Source organism: Schistocerca nitens, chromosome 4 (genome assembly GCF_023898315.1).
Source record: "Schistocerca nitens isolate TAMUIC-IGC-003100 chromosome 4, iqSchNite1.1, whole genome shotgun sequence".
Classification (NCBI taxonomy): Eukaryota; Metazoa; Arthropoda; class Insecta; order Orthoptera; family Acrididae; genus Schistocerca; species Schistocerca nitens.
In genome coordinates, this window is record NC_064617.1 from 357,200,922 (window position 1) to 357,220,420 (window position 19,499).

The 19,499-nt window shown below is 37.7% G+C and overlaps 1 long non-coding RNA gene across 1 annotated transcript; it reads left to right on the forward strand.

Annotated features, from left to right (window-relative positions):
• The first annotated feature begins 202 nt into the window (after positions 1 to 202).
• Positions 203 to 11,890, forward strand: LOC126253148 (uncharacterized). Its single transcript, XR_007545911.1, has 3 exons — positions 203 to 275; positions 10,753 to 10,878; positions 11,582 to 11,890. It is a non-coding gene; the product is annotated as an uncharacterized LOC126253148 (long non-coding RNA).
• Positions 11,891 to 19,499: the final 7,609 nt, after the last annotated feature.

The window sequence follows — 19,499 nt, forward strand, 5'->3', positions numbered from 1 at the left end:
TCACTAAACCCAATGTAACAACTATAGATTATCTTAAGAGTACAAACCTAAATCATGATAGGGCCAGATCATCATTGCAACACTTTAAAGAGGTACGCCACCATGAAATTCTTAAAACAGTCAAAGAAATGAAAAATTCATACAGTACAGATATTTTTAATATGTCAAACAATCTATTGAAAGAAATCATACATTACATTGCAGCACCATTAACATATTCTATAAACCTGTGTCTCATACAAGGGGTTTTTCCTGATCCTCTCAAACTATCCAAGGTAACTCCAATCTTTAAGAAGGGTATCAAATCAGATCCTGCAAACTACAGACCAATTTCACTAATTCCACTACTAGGAAAAGTCTTTGAAGGCGTAATATATCAGCAGATGTATGAGTACCTAGAACTAAATGGTATGTTAAGTGCAGCACAGTTTGGTTACAGAAAAGGAAGGTCAGCTATACATGCCATAGAGCTCTTAGTCAGAGACATTTTAGCAGCATTCAAGGACCATGCTCACACACACAGGTAACCTTATGTGATCTGAGCAAAGCTTTTGACTGTGTTGACCACTCACTTTTGCTCTCTAAACTTGAGTACTATGGAATATGTGATAAAAGTTTAAAACTCATCAAATCATACATCAATAAAAGGAAACAGGTGGTGTGTTCAGAAGGTCATCGGTCAAACACTCTCAAGGCTCAACACGGAGTGCCACAGGGATCTAAATTGGGACCACTTCTTTTCCTTGTACACATAAATGACTTACCAGAAAATATAGATGTAAAGACATATATGTATGCAGATGATATAATTTTTCGATCTGTAAACCATGCATTTGATAACCTTGTAAGTGATATGAAAATGGCAAAAGAAAATGGAACATCATGCTTTAATGCAAATGGTCTACTATTAAAGGAGGAAAAGACTCGGAATATGTGGTTCAGTCTATCAAAGACTACAAAAATAGAAAAACAGAAGGCAAAGTTTTTAGGTATCATACTTGACAACAGTCTAACATGGAATTCTCATGTTGATCACTTAGTGGTTAGGTTGTCAAGAGTTATATATTTGTTGAAGAGACTGATGTGTTGTGTAACATTTGACTACGTAAGGACAGTGTACTTTGCCTTTTTTCAATCTGTTTTAAGGTATGGGTTAATACTCTGGGGAAACAGCAGAAAAATAAATGAAATTATGGTTATCCAGAAGAAAGCAATCAGAGTAATAGCTAAGGTAGATAATAGAACACATTGTAAACCATTGTTCATTAAATATAGAATTTTAACAGTTTTTAATTTATATATTCTTGACAGCGTTAACTACATACTTGCTGAACTACCTAATTTAACTGTAACAAATCAAAGGCATGACTACTATACAAGAACCTGTACTTCTCTGATGTTGCCACAAAATAGATAAGCTAAAACTAACAATAGTCATAAGTATATGGCAATAAAAATATATAACAAATTGTCTAAAAATACGTCAACAAGCCTGACAAATTAGTTAAAGAAAATGTACATAACTTCTAGTTAACTAATCCATTCTATTCATTAGAAGAATTTTTAGAAATGCCCAAAATCAACTTAAATATGTAAAAATTTAGCACTGGACAGAAGCATAGAGTGTAAAAATGGTAGAGGGAGACCAAGAGATGAATATGTTAAGCAGATCCAGAGGGATGTAGGTTGCAGTAGTTATTCAGAGATGAAGAGGCTTGCACAGGATAGAGTAGCATGGAGAGATACAACAAACCAGTCTCTGGACTGATGTCCACAACAACAACAACTTCAATAATAAATGCTATGTATGTATGATGAATACCTGCAGCCATAGAATTATAATCATGTCAGTGGCCAATTTAGAGGTGTTCCCAAGCATGTCTTATGCTAATTTAGATCCACACTGAACCTCATTCAAGTGATCAAAGTTTAGTTTTTTACAAAATAGTGACAGAAAGACAAGGCTGTGTAAGTGTGTTTTGACCAGAGGGTTGGAGCTGCCAAAATGAGGAAGGTGAAAGACTATTGGAGTTCTGTCAAAGGAATGGTTTGCTGGTAGGGAACTTTTGGTTCCGGAAAAGGGAGAGCCACAAGATTGCCTGGTAAAGTCAAGACTTAAAGAGAAAGTCAATAGTTGAGTACTTCCTGTACGATAGTGAGATGAATAGGAACATCATTGACATTAAGGTAATACCATCAGAGGCCTTGGATAGCAATCACCATTTGCTGGTAATGAACCTGAGAGGGACTAAAGATAATAAAGGGACAGAGAACCAGGAAAGATGTATAAGGGTATGGAAGTTGAAGAAGGAAGAAAGCAGGCTACAATACCTACAAGTAGTAAAGGAAAACATCCCAAAGGATGAACCAAAAACAATAGAAGAGGAGTGGGACAGATTCAAAGGAACATTATTAAGTGTGGTGGAAGCAATATGTGGGAGGATAAGGGACAAAAAGAGATGGAAAGAAACACACTGATGGAATGATAAAACAAAGGATATAGTACAGAAGAAGATTAGAGCCTTTAGGGTATGGTTCCAGAAGAGAACAGTTGAGACAAGAGAAGAATATCAGGCAAGAAAGAAGAAGCAAAAAGAGTGGTGGTGGAAGAAAGAAGAAAGTGGATTGAAGAGTGGACCAGATTGTTGGAGGAGGATAGTGAAGGTTCAAAAAAGGTGTTATATGGGATGATTAAAAGTAAGAGGAATAACAGTACGACAGCTTATGCTCGAATGGTGAAAAAAGTGGACAAGATGTAGAGAATAAGGAGGAACTCAAGAATATGTGGAAGAAGTATTTTGAAGAACTCCTGAACCTGAATGGAGACCTGGATGAGGAGGAACAAGCTGAGGAGAAAAATGAGAAGGAACAGCAAATAGAAAAAAACCTTACATGGGGAGAAATGGAAGAGGCATTGGGGAAGATGAAGGGAGGGATGTCACCAGGTCTGGATGAGCTAAGTGTAGAGATGATGAGAGCAGCAGAAGAGGTGGGGATACAATGGCTATATCGAGTAATGAAAATTGTGTGGAGACAGAAGATGATCCCAGAAGACTGGAAGAAGGGAACAATTGTCCCAATCTCTAAGAAGGGAAATAGAAAAGAGTGCAAGAACTATGGGGGGATAGCATTGATGAGTCATTGTGCAAAGATTTTTGAGAAAATTTTGGAAGCAAAAATTCAAGCAAAATTAGAAGGAAGAAGGAGAGAAGAGCAGCATGGCTTCAGAACAGGAAGGTCCATGGCAGATCTAATTTTTGCTGTAAGACAACTGCAGGAACAGCACTATGAATATGGAATAGATCTACTAATGACCTTCCTGGACATTGAAAAAGTTTATGATAGTGTATGTAGAAGCAAAGTGAGGAAAGCCCTGGAGAACAGAGGAGTAGCAAAACAGATTATTTGAAGGATAAGGGAAATGTACCATGGATACTTCTGTTTTAATTGAACATGATGATGCAGAAAAAATTCCGAGTTCCATTGTAAGCATACTGGACACCTTAGAAAACTGGTTCCAGTTAAATGGGTTGAAACTGAACATTGCAAAAACCCATATGATACATTTCAAAACCAAACATTCAAAATGTGTGGAACTTAAAATTCAACATAACAATCAACCTATGAAAGAAACTGGCATGGTCAAATTCCTGGGACTACATGTGGAAAAGAATTTAAGCTGGAATACACATATTGACTTCCTATCAAATAAATTAAGCAGTTTTGCATTTGCAGTGCAATATTAGCAAATTCCACTGAATTAGCCCCCTGTTACACAGTGTGACATTGAAATTTGCTGCAGAACAAAACTATGTGGTTGTTATGTAGTTCAGTTCCCTGATGACAATGATGAAAACTTTTGTTTGGTATCATCTAAACTTTCTTCTGGAATTGCAATTTTATCTGCACAGCTGTGTTATTTATGTTCTCACAGCACTTATCACATTCAATTATTTTAGGAATATTATTGCCTAGTAGTGGGATTAGAGAGGGGAGAGGGAGACAGCCACTTGGGGCAGGTTGCAGTTGCATCAGTCAGTCAACTATTAACCATCAACTATCTCACTATGAGATCACACACTATCAATTCTTACATGTGTACATCCGCTAATGTGAAGAATATTGTTTGTGCATGTTCATGTATTTCTTATACTCACTGATGTCTAGGAAGCAAGTTAATTCACCAAATTTTTCTATTATGTATATGGCAAGTTTATGCCTAGGTCTCAAAGACATCCTTTTAACAATCACCAAAAAGACATGCAAGTTGTATTTTGAATTAAAGGTAGATGAAAGAACTGTTGCTCGTGTTGCTGCCACTATTCAAGAGACTGGTTGCAGGGAGTCCACCCATCTATGCCATTTGACAAACCATGTTTTTGAGAGAACTAAAGACCACATTACAGATTGCTACTTTTGTTTAGCGAAAGTAAAAGGAATCTCAAGTAAATCAAAACACACAGTTTCTTATCCAAATTTGGAATCTGCAATTCATCCAATCCCGCATTTTGATTCTATCCCAATTACAAAACTACTAATAGTATGGACACTCAAAGATGAAATAGAAGATGGTCATGACAAACCAACAGATCATGAAGATCTTGAGTACACGCCATCTACAGTATGTCTACAACCACAGCAATTGTCACAGGCAGAATTGAATGCTCTTGTGATAGATCTAAGTCTTTCAATGATCCAAACAGAATTACTTCAGTCTCATCTTCAAGAAAAGAGCCTGTTACAACCAGACAATAGTATTACATTCCATAAATTACAGCTTGGTTTTTCCACTCTTTTTTTTTCAACGACATAAATAGGCTGGTTACAAAATTTGGGGTGATTCACAATCTGGAAGAATGGTGCCAAGTTATAGATTATTCAGAGAGTAGTCTCAAAGCTATTCTCTTACATAACAGAAATGAGACACCTTCGATACCAGTGGCCCTTTCCTCCAGTTAACGGAAACCTATGAGGACATGAGGCGACTCCTTAAGTATACTGGCTATTCAAATCACAAATGGAAAATCCGTGGTGATCTCAAAGTTCTGAGACTTCTTCTGGGAATGCAGACTGATTATACAAAATGCTATTTCTTGTGTCATTGGAACAGTAGGACAAGGAAGGACCATTATGTATCCAAAGAGTTGCCTTTAGGAAAAATTTTCAATCTTGGTGAAATAAATGTGCCACATGAAATAGTTGTTGACAAAGACAGTGTGCTGTTACCACCAGTCCATTTGAAATTGGGGTTCCTGAAGAATTTTGTGAAAGCAATGTACGAAGATGGCCAGGATTTTCAATTTCTACTATCTAAATTTTCTGTCATTAATACTACAAAAATTAAAGAATGAATTATCATTGGGTCTCAGATATGTCATTCAATGAAAGATATTACCTTTGAACAGTTGCTGATAGATGCTGAGCAGTCAGCTTGGCTTGCTTCTAAAGATACATGGTGCAATTTCTTGGGGAATGTAATGTCTTAGAATTATAGGGAACTGGCAGAACACATGCTGGGCTGTCATGAACCTAAGCTAATTCCAATACACACACATTTACAAACTTCTAGTTAGAAACAATCATTAGATTTACTCCTGGTATACAATACTATAAAATATATATATATATATATATATATATATATATATATATATATATATATATATACGTAGGAAATATATATCTAAAAACAAAGATGATGTGACTTACCAAATGAAAGTGCTGGCAGGTCGACAGACACACAAACAAACACAAACATACACACAAAATTCAAGCTTTCGCAACAAACTGTTGCCTCATCAGGAAAGAGGGAAGGAGAGGGAAAGACGAAAGGATGTGGGTTTTACGGGAGAGGGTAAGGAGTCATTCCAATCCCGGGAGCGGAAAGACTTACCTTAGGGGGAAAAAAGGATGTGTGTGTGTGCGAGTGTATACCCATCCTTTTTTCCCCCTAAGGTAAGTCTTTCCGCTCCCGGGATTGGAATGGCTCCTTACCCTCTCCCTTAAAACCCACATCCTTTCGTCTTTCCCTCTCCTTCCCTCTTTCCTGATGAGGCAACAGTTTGTTGCGAAAGCTTGAATTTTGTGTGTATGTTTGTGTTCGTTTGTGTGTCTGTCGACCTGCCAGCACTTTCATTTGGTAAGTCACATCATCTTTGTTTTTATATGATGCAATGCCACACTGTTCACTCATATCTCACTATCAGTCACTGCACACACTATACACACATTGTTTCATAACACAACACTCACTACACAGACAACCACACATACATTGGTGATCTCTGGGCCATTTTCTGTACAGTAAGTTCCCATTTGCTATCCTGATAAACTGAGTCAGCATCCCTCCATAATGAGTGAGATGTTGAGCTCAGAAAGAGAGAGAGGTGTTAGTACTGTGCTGTGCATAGCTTGGTGGTAAGTATTTCTAGAAAGGAAAAAAAGAAGGAAAAAAATAGATTGAAGGTATTATGTGGAATGTTGGATGTTTTATAATCGTTATTATTATTATTTATTAGTATAACCCTTTTTTTTATCAAACCCCTACTCTGTTTTATGTAAGTAATCCTTCAATGTATAAAGTGTATTGCATAACAGGTACTTTTTAGCTGCCTTTTAAAACAAGTGTATTTTTGCAATTTCTTTAATCTCTTTTGGTAATTTATTATACAGTTTTATTCCTTGGTAGAAAATGCTATTTTGAGTTTTATATTTATTTTTTCTTGGTAAATGTAAGTTGAGTCTAGTTCTTGTTGCATGGTCATCGACAGAGCTGTTTGTGCAGTAATTACCAATGTTACTTTTGATGTTTACTATTAACTGTATTCACATGGAGCAGTTAAAATCCCCAGTATTTTGAACAGCTCTTTACAATGAGCTCGACTAGTATTTGTGGTTATTATTCTTATAGCTCTTTTCCGGAGTGCATTTGTTCCCCAAAAAAGAATGCCATAGCTAAGAATTGAGTGTACATGTGAATAATATTTAACTAAATGACACTGCATGTTACACACTGATGACAGGATTCTAAGGTCATAACATGCTGATGACATTATGTTTGCAAGTACCTTTGTGTGTTCACACCACTTCAACTGAGAATCAATATTCATTCCGAGAAATTTTGCATTTGTTACACAGTCTATAGAGGTGACGTCTACATTTAATTTAACATTGTCATTTTTCCTCTTCAAACTGAAATTCATAGCATTAGTTTTCGTTATGTTCAATGACACTTTATTGCTTATTGATCAATCGTAAACTTCCTTGAGAGTTTCATTTCTCTGTGAGGAGTTCTCTTCTTTTGTCAGTGACTATAATATTGCTGTCATCTGTGAAGAGAATTTTTTCACCATGAGTAACACAACTGGGAAAGTCATTGATGTATATCAGGAACTGTATTGGTCCCAATGTGCTACCTTGGGGAACCCCTATATTAGTGTATTTTGATTCTAAATGTTTCACTAAAAGTTTAGATCTATTTGAAGTATGTGTTATCTCTACTCTTTGTACCCTATCTGCTCGGTATGACGAAACCAGTCATTAGCTACCCCTCTGATTCCTAATGCTTGTAATTTATTTAATAGAATCTTGTGGTTGACTGTATCAAAGGCCTTCGAAAAATCAAAAAATATGCCTGTGACACACTCATCTTTAGCAAGAGCATCAAGTACAAATTTTGTGAATTGTACTATGGCTGACTCCATATTTTTGCCACTTCAGAAACCAAACTGTGATTCACTTAAAAGATTATATTTATTCAGGTAATTCATTAATCTGTCTTTTGTAATTGGTTCTATTATTTTTGAGAATGGTGACAGCAGGGAAATGGGCTGGTAATTTTCTGTGTCTTCTGCATCACCTTTCTTAAGCAAAGGTACAATTCTTGCCATAGACAATGTTGTTAAATACATCCATCAAGTATTTGAAGATAAATGCTTTGCCCAAGTGACTTTTTGTGACCTAAGCAAAGCCTTTGACTGTGTAGAACATACACTACTATTCGAAAAAATGGACTTTTACGGTGTTAAAGGTAACAGCCTTAAGCTATTAAGATCATATTTACAAAACCGTAAGCAAGCCATCTGTGTTGGGAAAGAAATGTCCAGTATAGAACAAGTTGAGGTAGGTGTTCCGCAGGGATCCGTGCTGGGCCCTTTCCTTTTCCTAATAATGATAAATGACCTGCCATCATTTATCAAATCCAGAACAGTACTCTATGCTGATGATACAACATTTCTGAACAGCAGTAATGATCTTAATAGCCTTAAAACATGTGTTACAGAGACAATTGAGCAAGCTTCACTCTGGTTTAAAGCAAATGGGTTCTTGCTTAATGAAAGCAAAACCCAGCAGATGGTATTTAGTTTAAAAGACAAGTTTCCATCAGATGGTCCTAGTTATGTTAAATTTTTGGGGGTATATTTGGATGATAAACTTTCTTGGAATCCACATATTAAGTTTATTAGCGGTAAATTGTCTAGGGTAATCTATTTGTTAAGGCGATTAATGCACTGTGTACCTAAAAATTATGTTAGAGTATCTTACTACTCATTTTTCCAAAGCATCATATCCTATGGCATTATTTTATGGGGAAACTCCACTTGTGTGCATGATATACTATTGCTGCAAAAGAAAGCTATTAGGATAATTACAGGCTCACCATACAAGGCTCATTGTAAACCTGTGTTTACTCAACAAAAAATCATGACAGTAATAAACCTATATATTTATTATGTTTTAATCTACACAAAAAAGAACTTACATAAAGTAAAACGCAGGGCAAATATACATTGTTACAGCACTAGGACAAACAGCTCTATCTATACACCCTACCACAGACTGTCAAAATCAGTTAACTGTTATGAACTTATGGGCCACAAATTATTTAACAAACTTCCACAAGGTATACAAAATTTACCAGAGCAACAATACAAACAAACACTTTATGACTGGTTAGCTGTAAACCCATTTTACAATGTAAAGGATTTCATGACCTGTGATATTAAACTGTAAAGTTCTTAACAATTCTGTCCTTCTGTAGTGTGTACTGTACTGTATTGTATTATATGTATGACTTTGTCTATTGCTGGAATGGCTTAAAGACAATAAAATTATTATTATTATTATTATTATTATTATTATTATTATTATTGTTCTGGAAATGTTCCTGATGTGAAAGATTCATTTATTATATTTGTCAAGGGGCCTTGTATAATCTCTATGCATTGTTTCAGTACACGCATTGGTACTTCATCTAAGCATACTGACTTTTTAGTTTTTAGTTTTTGAACAGTTTTATTGACTTCATTCTCTGTGTTTGGAAGTAACATCATTGTATTTAGTGAAACATTATTTACAGGTGCTATATTTGTTTGTGGGAAGTTTTGCTGTAACTTCTCTGCAATACTTGAAAAATGCTTGTTTACATCGTTTGCTAAGTGTTGTGGATCACATATTACCTTATCCCTCTCCCTTAGCAGTATGTTATTCTGTGTTTGTTTGTCTCTCCCCAGTTCCTTTTTTATAACATCCAAGGCTACTTTGCTTTTATTCTCTGCATTATATATTATTTTGTCATTAAATTACTTTTTTGCAGCAATCAGCACCTTCCTATAGATCTTTTTGTCTCAATGATAGAAATTTAAGGATTCTGGATCATTGTGAATCTTTCTCATGGAAATGAGGTGTTTAAGTGTTTGGGAGGACTTCTTAATACCTGCTGTTATCCATCTATTTTTGTGAGATGTTGATACAGACATGCATACTTTTGGAAACGCCTTTTCAAAGTTCAATTTAAACAATGTGGAGAATTTAGAGAATTTCATATTCACATTAGTTTCCTTCTACACTTCATCCCAGCTTTGTTTTTCTAGTTCTTTTGAAAAATCTTTTATTATGATTTCTGATAATATCATTTGTAGGCCTGTAGTTTAGGGAATGATTTGATGTCTAATTTAACTGTTGTTATTTGACAGAGATGGCCTGATAGTCCGAAATCTTTTACAACTACATCACATTTTTTCCTGCCCATATTTGTGGCCACATGGTCAATTATTGATGCAGTCATTGTAGTAACCCTTATTGCACTATTGACCAATAGGGACATGTCTAAACTTTGAAGGATATTTATGAAGGTGCTGCTGGATTCATTTATGATATTAGTGTTGGTATTAATGTCCCCACACAGAATTATGTAGGCCTTTTTACTTAAGACTTTATCTAGAACTTCTGTTAATTTATTGAAAAAGTGTCCACACTACCACTGGGAGGTCTATACACACACAAAATGATTAATTTCTTGGTGATATCAAGCCGTGTTAATTCAATAGCTGATATTTCAAAGTGTTTGTCTTTACTTACTGTACTGAGGTCATGTTTTGATCTGAACTGTGTTCCTTGTCTGATATAAATGCGCGATCCTCCACCCCTTGAAGCAGTTCTGCAGTAAGAGTTTGCCATTTCATACAATGATAATACTACATGTTGGATTTCTGTGTCTCTACACCAGTGGTTAGTAACACAGACTACTGTGCACTTCAAAGATTGGAGCTCAACTTCTAGTAGTTGTATTTTATTTTTTATTGATTGAATGTTTTGATGGAGGATTGTTAAGTCTGTGAAATGTCCCATGTTACTCTTTCCAATGGTTTGTTTTTCTTTGTAATATCTGGTGTGTGTGATATTTGAAGTGTTAAAATCTGTCTTGTGAGTGATTGTTTCAGTATTTTTTAAACTGCTGGAGATATTCTTTAGGCAGGGGAACCTTTTGTCTGGATTTATCCTACAAAAGACCTTTTGGCAGATTATGGCTGGAAATCCCTACAACAAGTTTCACCATCCATGAATAAATGGAAAGTTACCAGGAAATGATTCTAACTTGTAAGTACATTTCAAGCTTTATTTGGCTTCCTCTTTTGATTTTCATTTAGTTCATGTTTTGTGATACAAAAAATTACTATTGTTACATGATCTGTATATTAATCAATAACAGATTCCTCCTGTATTGTTACTGAGTCATTTCCAAGTTTTGCAAAAACAGTGTATGTGGCGTATCTTTTCCAGAAAAATTGGTACATGATGGAACATTTCTGATTTCATTTTCGCCATCAGCATGTTTGATTTAGTAAAGAAACCATACTTCCATCTTGTGGCAAGACACAATATTCAAGTTTGTTGCTCTGTGTTATAAGCCACATTTATAAAAAACAAAATAATGCTATAGAAGCTTCCTTGTAACTCATCAGCCATGGCTGCTGCACAGATGTTATTTTGTTGTATCTGTATTACTAATATTGTTTAGTGTTTTGTTCTGTTAGAGCTGTAATTTTTATCAGCACTCATATCACATCCCTAAATTCAAAACTAGTAAAAATAAGCTATGTAGTAAGAATTCTGTGCAACAATACTAGTGCAGAAATGGTTAGGGCTGTATACTTTGCTCTTGTACATTCAGTTCTGAAGTATGGTATTATTTTCTGGGGAAATGTACGCCAGGCCATAACAATTTTCAAGAAACAAAAGGCAATTATAAGAATAATGAAACAAGTGAGCAGTAGAAAATCATGCAAACCTTTCTTTACAGATCTTACCCCTTCCCTGCATTTATATACTGGAAGTAGTTCTGGAAGTCAAAAAAAGTATACTGAGAAAAGAAAACCTTTTTCCTCGAAACAAAAGTGCCCATTATTACAGTACCAGATCAGACAGTGACATACATGTTAATCATCGTAATACCACACTACACTGAAGAGGTGTATATCATGCAGGGACGAAACTATACAACAGATTACCAAGACATATAAAATCTCTTCCTGAACTACAGAGCTTTAAGAAGTCTGTGACAGCCTACCTTCTGAAAAACTGCTACTATTCAATCTCACTGTATCTCATGCAAGGAAAAAATGTAATATGTAGAAATAAGTAAAAAATATACAGTATTTAAAGAAATTGTAATTATTAACTATATAGATCCAATTTCTCATAAAAATTTAAATAATTTATGTTTAATGTTTGAAAAATCAATAGGTAAAAAGGTTTTCTGTCCAATATCCTGTGTATGATGTAAGTACTGAAAAAGAGATTTATATGGACAAATAAATAAATAAATAAATCGGCATGAGAAATAACTGGCAGCCGGAGGGCTGACTTGATGATTACACGTGTGCAACTGTTTGGCACACAGTGTGCCAGTACTAATTTGTTGTACATCAGTAACAGGGACAATTTTAAAGTTTTTATATTGTGATGATTTTAATATCACAGCACACGAATACTGAATAGTATGATTTCTAATATAAACTGAGTGGTCTGCTGATGATCTGAATAACATAACACTGTAACTTATAGAGTGGCAGCTCATTGCTGTAATGCTCACGGCCTTTTTATGTATCTAGTGTTATGATTGCTGTTTATTTTAACAGTAACAAAATATTCATGATCCCATCTTAGTATCAACTATGAGAAGATGGCAATGTAAACAAATATCTTTAGAATGGTGAGATGGGCATAACATAATGCAGTTTTCAATTTTTTGTTGGGCTATATTGGAGTGTGCATGATATTATGGTTTAATGTTTTAAAATCTAGAATTATAGTCTTACTTGGTGTGTAATATACTGGATGATGTGAATTTTAGGATGGAAAACTTTAGTGATTGTGTATTCTGGTATCAATGTGCTGGTGCAGCAGGTTCTTGTATTACTTTAATACATGTATTTATGTGTTTAATTTCCATAATGGTTCACACAGACTGATGTTACAAAACTAAGCTAAAAATATTGGGGTGACAGCACCCACAGTGAGGCCTAACTTAATGAGGTGACTTTGATGCTGCTGCCTATGTCACATGGTTGCATTATGATCACAGTAGTTATGGGTCAAAATGTTGTAATAATTTTTGTACAAATGGATAAAGTTTGTTACTTTTACTTAGGAATTAAGTAAGAATTTTGATGTACTATTTTTTGGTAGCATGTATGAGTACATACATTGTGACTGTGGCATGCCACTGGCTGTGGATGATGTGCGTGGATGTAGGGCAGGAAATTAGTGACACCTGTTGATTTCCTGTAAACATGTTTGCAGTACATGCATTCAGTACTGTTTCATCTGTTGAATGTATCATGCTTGTAATAATTTCACTCCATATTTGTTGTATGACTAAGTGTAGTGTGGACATTACTCAAGTATATCTGTGGAATTTTAATTGCAGGCATGTTAAAATATACAAAAAATGTGATTGCACTACTAAGGACTATGGATGTTATATCATGTTAATTTTATTTTCAATATATATTTCATGATATTGCAATGTTCCGTAGGTCTGGTTTTTAAATGAATGGCTACATTTCAAACTATTGACCACTATAAATTACACTCAACTGTGACACAAGTTTAAATAAGGAATTATGTATAATGATGTTTATATGAGACTGATTTATGAATGACTATTCACTAGATATATAATAATGCAAGTTCTTTTGTATAATTTGATGATGTGTGACATATGCAACTACAATTCATAATTAAATAATGTGTTTAACACCACTGATAAGAGGTTGTATTGTGTATACTGAAACTTTCATCTATAACGTGATCAGGCAGACATATTTTTCAAATTATCACTATCAAATTTCAAAAAGTATACCCTTATACATTTAGCAAAACTGATCAGCCTTTCTGTGTCTCTTCTTTCCTAAATAACTTTTTTAGTAGTTTCCAAATTTGGTCATGTTTCGAATTGCTCCTTACTTCATTGCAAATATTTCTGAGTTCTTTCTCTTTTTAATGGCTTTCAAGTCATAATTTTGAATTACTTTTAACAGTTTCAACTACTATTTTCTGTTTCATCCTCCTCTGTTAATCTCAACAAAGCATCTGCAATATAATTTCCTTTTCCTTAATGTATTTAATTCTTCTTCTTCTTCTTCTGGTTCCTATCCATTCTGGATATTGGCAACCATCTTGACAGTGCTTTTCCTGTCACTTGCAGCTCTGAATAGCTCTGTAGATGCTTTGGCGGCCCATGTTCTGATGTTCTTAAGCCAGGTTATTCTTCTCCAGGCAACGCTTCTCTTCCCTGGTATTTTTCCTTGCAGGATGGTCTAGAGGAGATGGTATCTGTTGTTGTTCCGCATGACGTATCCCAGGTACTGGATCTTTCTTGCTTTCACAGTATCCAGTACTTCTTTCTCTTTCTTCATTCTTTGTAGACCCTCAACATCTGTGACATATGCTGTCCACAGAATTCTTAACATTCTCCTGTACAGCCACATCTCAAAAGCCTCCAGCTGCTTACCCAACGATTCTGTCAGAGTCCATGTTTCAACAGCATAGAAGAGGGTGGAAGTCTGATCTTCATTGTCATTGCTAAGCCATGATTCTTGAAAAGATTACTCATATTATTAAAGACAGCTCTGGCTTTTCCAATTCAAGTTCTTACCTCATCAGGAAGATCTCACTGGTCATTTATTGTAGTGCCAAGGTATGTGTATTTATGTACTTGCTCTATGTGATTTTGGCCTATCTTAATGTCACATGCAGGGACTCTGTTTTTATTGATTATCATTGTTTTTGTTTTTTGAGTGCTGACATTTAGACCATATTCAGAGCTTTTTTGTGACTATCAGAAAATATGACTGTTTTGTCAGCATATCGGATGTTGTTGATATATTTTCCGTTTAAGAGTATTTCCATCTCCACTTCATCAAGAACTTCCTTAAAGATGTGTTCTGAATAGATTTTCAAAATCAGTGGGGATAATATACAACCCTGCCTTACACTTCGTAGAATGCCTACGTCTTCTGTATTTTCTCTGTCCAGCCTCACAGAAGCCGACTGGTTCCAATATAGGTTCACAATTAAACGTAGGTCTTTATCATCCAAACCAATGCTTCTTAAAATGTCAACATTCTTCTGGTGTTTTACTCTGTTGAAAGCCTTCTGATAATCAATAAAGCAGGCATAAATGTCACAATTCGCATCTCTGCTCCTTTGAAATAGTACCTGGATACTAAATAATGCTTCGTGTGTGCCAAATGCATTTCTGAAACCAAACTGCGTAGAAGAAACTTGTTCTTCACAGATCTTGTAAATTCTTAGGTGAATGACCCTCAGAAAGATCTTTAGCAGGCGACTCATGAGGTTGATGGTCCTGTATTCGCCACAAGTCTTAGCTCCAGGCTTTTTGGGCAATGTAATAAATTTGGATTTAAGACATTCCCATGGAATGTTACCAGAGTTGTAGATGTCATTAAATATTGCAGTCAATCACTTTAAATATCCTTACAGAGCAGCTTGAGAATTTCAGCATTCACATTTTGGGACTAGGTGATTAACTATCTTTCATTACATTTATCGCAGCATGCACTTCTTCCAACAGATATCTAGATCCTGTTTTGCAATACATTTGAGGAAGTTCTGGCCGGTTGTCATAAAACAGTTGTTCTATGTACGTTTTCCATGTTTCTTTAAGCTCATCTTGTCCAACTATTATTTTTCCTTCATTATTCACCAACCTGATTCCTGTCCTTTCTCTGCAGTTTCCTGTCACTTCCCTGACTTTTTTTTATGAATATTGAAACTATCATGCTTCAATTGTAATTTCTCTATTTCATTGCACTGCTCCTGTATTTCTCTTTCCAAGGCTTCTCATATCCGTTTCCTGATCTCCTTGTTGATATTCTTGTATTCATCAGGATTAATTTTCACTTTCCTCCTCCTGTCCATCATTTTAAGTATGTCCTCAGTCATCCATGACTTCTTTTTGGTGACATTGGATTTCAGATGTTCTTCTTTAACTGATTCCGCTATAGAGTTTATCTTTTTAATTTTCTCTTTGGTGCACAAGTTACCTAACAGAGACTTTAGTTCATTATTAAGATGGACTCCTGCATTTTGTCTTATGGAAGATTCTTTCAGTTTGTGGATATCATAAATTTTGAATTTTTTCTTTTGAACTCTTTGCGTTTTGATTTTAAAGACATACATAGTCTGAATTAACATAGTCTGAATTAATAGTCTGAATTAATGTCGGCAACTGGATAGGTTTTCATTGAGAGACAGCTGTTTCTATACCTCTGATTTATCAAGACATAATCAATCTGAATCCAGGTGATATTTTTGTCTGAATCTCTTGGGGACTTCCAGGTGTAGAGATGTCTGGGTGGTAGTATGAAGAATGTGTTAGTTATTATGAATCTCCACTCTCCTGCAAATGCACTGAGTAGTTCGTCTCTCTCATTCCTTTCACCAAGTCCATAGTGACCTGTAATGTCACCTTCAGATGCCCTTTTATTTTGGCATTAAAATCTCCCATTATTATCGTAAGATCTTCACCAGTAGTTGTTGCAAAACACCTGAGATTTGGGAATAAAATTCAGCAACTTCTTCATCACTGTGGTCTATTGTTGGAGAGTAGACCTGAATAATGTTCAGTTGCACAGGTAGAGCACTTATTTGGAATAACATCACTCCCTCTGGAACAGGTACACAATTAGTGACACATTCTGTGATTGCTATAAATCCTTCTCCAGACTTATACTGTCCATTAGATGTTCCTGAGTAGTAAATTCTGTGTTCATAGATGTTACAAGAACCTGAACCTACCCATCGCATTTCATCAATGCCCATGATCTTAATGCTCATTCTTTCCATTTCTTGGATTGCATTGTTGCTTTTTCCAGCTTGAGCCCACCATCTTCACATTCCCTGTGCTTATCTTTATACTATCTTTCAATGATAATCTCTTCTTTGTGGTAGCGTTGCTCAAAACTGCCCCCCCCCCCCTTCCCAGATCTGATTTGGTTTTGAACACAGTCTTGATGTGTAACTAGGGATATCCATAGGATCTTTAATGTGATGGTTTCTTGTTGCCTTCCCCATTCTGATGCTGTTGACTAGTCTTGTTCTTCCGCCTTCAGGGATGATTTCTCATCCCAAAGACAACAGGGTGCCCTATCCTTTACCCGATCATCTGCCCTCCAAGAAGGCCATTGGCACTTGGTAGAAGGGGACCACTTGGTTTTGGACGCAATTTAACATCATGCCTGGGACATATGTATTGAATAATATAGTCAAATTGTTGAAGGAATAATAAGTCTATTATGATTCATTTTACACTCTTGCTGGTAACTCGGTGGTTTGTTGTTATATCTTTAATCACCAATAATTGCGTGGATATTCAAACACACTCACTTAGAAACAATAGCTGGTTACATGATAACAACTCAGTATCTCTCATTTGACTGCCGTGCCGTGACATGCGACCGGCGCCGTTCGTAGCTAGGTGGCGCTCCCGCGCTCAGCCGAGTTGCAGAGCGCCCCTATCGCCGTTTGCGCGTACTGTCGTGGCGGCACTGTTAAATGTATTGGCACTGTCACAACACTTTTCTCCCCTTTAAAAAATAAACTCACTTCCTTGGAGACGGACAGTGCGGAGACATCCATGGCCTCTTGTGAGGCCCCGAAAAGATCCCGCGGAGAGACACGAGAGTATGGTCGAAAATGTCCAGGACGGAAGCTTGCGCGTGGACGAGATGATGGGTGAAAATTCCGGAGCAGCATCCATAGGTGTCATGGACCTGGGGGTGTGCTCCAGCGAGATGGGTCCCGGAGAAGGCAGCGTCGCGACTGGGGCCAGTTCTGGCGTACTCGGAAGTGGTAGCGACATCGGCTGCATCAACACGTATGGTAGATCGGCAGCAGCGACAGGACTGGCTTCTCGGGCTGGTGGAGGCGAAGGAAGAGGCGGTGGCACCGGCATGGCCACCACTCGTGGCGCATCTGGTCGTAATGGCGAACAACCATGCCATCGCCCGTACGTATTTCAGAAAGCCGGTGGCCGTGAAGAGCCTTGACCACCGCTGGAATCCATTTAGGGCGAGATCCATACCCTCGTGCCCACATGTCGGCGCCCACTGAGTATTTTCCCGCACTAGGGGACACAGCACAAGGCCTGACAGGGTGAAGCAGGTGCAGTAGAGTGCGCAGTTGGCGGCCATGCAAGAGTTCAGCAGGGCTGCGATCACCTAGAGGCGTGAAGCGATAAGAACCCAGAAATTGCAGCAGAGCGTCATCTGTGGAAAAATCACTAAGGAATTTTTTCATCTGGCTTTTGAAAGTGCAGACAAGGTGCTCGACCTCTCCATTCGATTGCGGATGGAAGGGCGGTGCTGTAACATGATGAATCCCTTGTCCAGTACAAAAAGCATGGAAGGCCTGCGAAGAGAACTGAGGGCCATTGTCTGTGACAATTGTGGATGGAAGACCTTCTAGCGCAAATATTTTGGACAAAGCCAGCGTCGCCGCCGCAGTGGTGGGTGACGGACATCGAACAACAAATGGAAACTTCGAGAAGGCATCAATCAACAGTAGCCAATAAGTACCGAGGAAGGGGCTGGCAAAGTCAGCGTGCACCCGTTCCCATGGCTGCGCCGGATCAGGCCATGGAGAGGGCATTGTACGAGGTGCAGCCAGTTGTTGAGCACACTGACCACACGCAGCAACCATGTGGGTGATGTCCGAATCAAAACCGGGCCAATAAACATGCCTGCGGGCCAGGGACTTAGTCCGAGAAATCCCCTAATGGCCTTCATGCAACAGTTTGAGAACATCTTTGCGAAGAGAGGCTGGCGCCATGACCTGTGGAGATGCGCCATCCGTGGCCAGAAGAACAACACCATCACGAAAAGACAGACGAAGCCGCAAGGCATGGTAGTTGCGAAGGGGATCCGATGCCCGGCCCTTGGTCCTGTCCGGCCAACCCCGTTGAACAAAACCGATCACCTGACGCAGGACCGGGTCCTGCGCAGTAGCTGATGCGGCCTGCGAACCTGTAAGTGGAAAACCCTCAACCGCACGACGTTCTTCCTCATCAATGTGGAAACAGAGTAGTTCATCACAATCGAAAACCACATTGGGGCCCATCGGCAATCGCGACAATGCGTCAGCGTTGGCGTGCTGGGCCGTGGGGCGGTACTGAATCTCATAGTGAAAACAAGACAAGTATAAGGCCCAACGTTGCAGGCGGTGAGCTGCCTTATCCGGAAGCGACGCCGATGGGTTGAACAGAGAGACCAGCGGCTTGTGGTCGGTGATGAGGTGAAACTTAGAACCATATAAAAAAACGCTGAACTTTTTTAGAGCATAAATGATAGCGAGCACCTCCTTTTCGATTTGAGAGTAATGCCATTGCGCATCATTGAGGGTCTTGGAAGCATAGGCGATGGGTCGTTCCGACCCATCCACATACCGCTGGGCGAGAACAGCCCCTAGGCCATACTGTGTCGCGTCAGTCGCCAGAACCAAGTGCTGACCTGGACGGAATGTGGCAAGACCAGGCACCGACTGCAAATGAGCCTTCAGGCGGACAAAAGCCTGCTCACACTCGTCGGACCAACAGAAAGGGACGTTTTTGCGTAACAGCTGATGCAGAGGATGAGCTACCGCCGCCGTGGATGGAATGAATTTGTGATAATAAACAATCTTGCCTAGAAACACCT